Source organism: Mustelus asterias, chromosome 15, assembly GCF_964213995.1.
Source record: "Mustelus asterias chromosome 15, sMusAst1.hap1.1, whole genome shotgun sequence".
NCBI lineage: Eukaryota > Metazoa > Chordata > Chondrichthyes > Carcharhiniformes > Triakidae > Mustelus > Mustelus asterias.
The window spans coordinates 91278390-91281423 of NC_135815.1; the positions used below are offsets into that span (position 1 = coordinate 91278390).

Below are 3034 nucleotides of genomic sequence, written 5' to 3' on the forward strand. Positions count from 1 at the left end.
CATGGGGCATGGGCGTCGCTGGCTGGCTAGCATTTATTGCCCATCCCTAATTGCCCTTGGAGGGCAGTTGAGATTCAACCACATTGCTGTGGCTCTGGAGTCACATGTAGACCAGACCGGGTAAGGACGGCAGATTTCCTCTCCTAAAGGACATTAGGGAACCAGATGGGTTTTTCTGACAATCGAAAATGGTTTCATGGTCATTAGTTGATTCTTATTTCCTGACCTTTTTTTATTGAATTCAAATTCCACCATCTGCCGTGACGGGATTTGAACCTGGGTCCCCAGAACATTAGCTGAGTTTCCGGATAAATAGTCTAGCGATAATACCAGTAAGCCATCACCAGCTGAGGAGGTGATGGCCTATCACCAGCCCAAAGCTGGCTGGTCAACATTTATTGCCCATCCCTAACTGCCCGAGGGCAGTTGAGAGTCAACCACATGGCTGTGGCTCTGGAGTCACATGTAGGCCAGACCGGGTAAGGATGGCAGATTTCCTTCCCTAAAGGACATTAGATGACCCATCCCTGTCCCAGAATATTGACTATCTTAGCATAGAACCCGGCTGATATCAAGCCCTCCCACAGCCAACAGGGGTGGGGTGGGGGGAGGGACGATTTTGCAACCTTGCCGCGCCTGGCACAGTTTGCACCCATCCTGGAAAATAGCGTGCCAGCCGAATAATAGTTTAGTTCCCAGCTCCAAACCGTTTGCAATTGTCCCGGTCCCTTTCTATTGGTGCAAACTGGATCACGCCCAGAGAGCACAGCAGGTGAGGCCGATTACCGTATTTCAAGAAGCATTTAAATAAGATTAGCCCGTTCGACTCCGGATTCCCTCAGCTCCCGGGATCTTCCAGCTTTCAGGAGCAATGAGAGAACTGCAAAGATCACTACTGGTCTCCACTGAGTGGAAATGAGGAGCGATGACCACGATGGGGGAGGGGTGGGCTCGGAGGCCATTGAATCCCCCTGTGGTTGGGGGCATGGCTGGGTTGTGCCCATTGGGCAGTGTTAGGTAGTGCCTATTGGGCAGTGCCAGGTAGTGCCCATTGGGCAGTGCCGGGTAGTGCCCATTGGGCAGTGTCGGGTAGTGCCCATTAAAATAGAGATGGGCAGGAATCCCTTCTCTCAGATGATTGTTAATTTTGGGAATTCTCTTATCCAGAAAGCAGTGTTGGGCCATTGAACATATTCAAGGCTGAGTTTGACAGTTTTTTTGAGCTACAGGTGAGTCAAGAATTCCCCACGCGAGCAGGCAGGGAAGTGGAGTTCAGGCCCTAGTCAGATCACCTGTGACCTCACTGACTAGCGGGATCAGCTCGAGGGACCTAATGGCCTACTCTTTTGCTCCTATTTCTTACGATATTCAGGTTGTTGAAATTCTCAAACTTAATTTTTGGAATAATGCTTCTGAGACGAATTTCCATTTTTTTCTGGTTCAAATGGCTTTTGAAATGCCTCCGCCACACTATTCCAGTCAACAGCGGAGAGAAGTCACAGGATAGCGATCAGGAGGCACCTGGAGGTATTGGCACATCGGACTGCTACTGACAGAGGACACCATCCCTAACGCATTTTGAGTCAGTATAGAGCCAAGTGCACAACCTGGTTCATTTGGAGGCAAATATGCAAATTGAATAATTTAGCATGTCTTACCTTTCCTGCCAGATGTGTGACTTTCCCAAAGCTACTTTTTGATCCCCTCACCGAACGTCTTTTGTTTCTTTATCTTCTCTAATTGCTGACTCGTACTGAGGTGTCAGACCTCCTCTGGTAGCTTTTCGAGCTGTTCTTCGACCGTGGGCGGCACGGTAGCACAGTGGTTAGCACTGCTGCTTCACAGCTCCAGGGTCCCGGGTTCGATTCCCGGCTCGGGTCACTGTCTGTGTGGAGTTTGCACATTCTCCTCGTGTCTGCGTGGGTTTCCTCCGGGTGCTCCGGTTTCCTCCCACAGTCCAAAGATGTGCGGGTTAGGTTGATTGGCCAGGTTAAAAAATTGCCCCTTAGAGTCCTGGGATGTGTAGATTAGAGGGATTAGCGGGTAAAATATGTGGGGGTAAGGCCTGGGTGGGATTGTGGTCGGTCAGACTCGATGGGCCGAATGGCCTCCTTCTGCCCTGTAGGGATTCTATGATCTATGATTTCTGTGAGCCATAGAATCCAATCCCTGCAGCGCAGAAGGAGGCCATTCGGCCCATCGAGTCTGCATCGACCACAATCCCACTCAGGGCCCTATTCCCGTAACCCCACATATTCACCCTGCTAATCCCCCCTGACATTAAGGGGCAATTTTCCATGGCCAATCCACCTAACCAGCACATCTTTGGAGTGTGGGAGGAAACCGGAGCGCCCGGAGGAAACCCACGCCGACACGGGGAGAACGTGCAAACTCCACACAGACAGTCACCCAAGGCCGGAATCGAACCCGGGTCCCTGGCGCTGTGAAGCAGCAGTGCTAACCACTGTGCCACTTTGAGTAGATGTAGTAGATCCCACGGCAGCACTCTGAAGAAGAGCAGAGGAGTTATCCATCGTCAATATTTATCCCTCGTTCAACATAACCAAGCATGAATTATCTGGTCATTACTTCAAATGCTGTTTGTGGGAGTTTGCCGTGTGCAACTTAGTTGCCATGTTTCCTATATTACAATATTAACTACATTTCAGAATAAAATTGTTGAGGGGATGTAGCTCAGTAGTAGAGCATACGCTTCGCATGTATGCGGTCCCGGGTTCAATCCCCGGCATCTCCACAGATTTGGGTGGCACGGTGGCACACTGGTTAGCACTGCTGCCTCACAGTGCCTGGGTTTGATTCCCGGCTTGGGTTTCTGTCTGTGTGGAGTTTGCACATCCTCCCCGTGTCTGTGTGGATCTCCTCCGGATGCTCCAGTTTCCTCCCACACTCCAAAGATGTGCGGGTTAGATGGATTGGCCATGCTAAATTGCCCTTTAGTGTCAAGGGGACTAGCTATAGTTGTATAGGTAGATTAGCATGGGGTTATGGGGAAACATGGGATTTGATTTGATTT

At 50.4% G+C, this 3034-nt stretch overlaps 1 non-coding gene across 1 annotated transcript; it reads left to right on the forward strand.

The window, feature by feature from the left end:
- The first annotated feature begins 2683 nt into the window (after positions 1-2683).
- Positions 2684-2755, forward strand: trnaa-cgc (transfer RNA alanine (anticodon CGC)). The gene has a single exon. It is a non-coding gene; the product is annotated as a tRNA-Ala (tRNA).
- Positions 2756-3034: the final 279 nt, after the last annotated feature.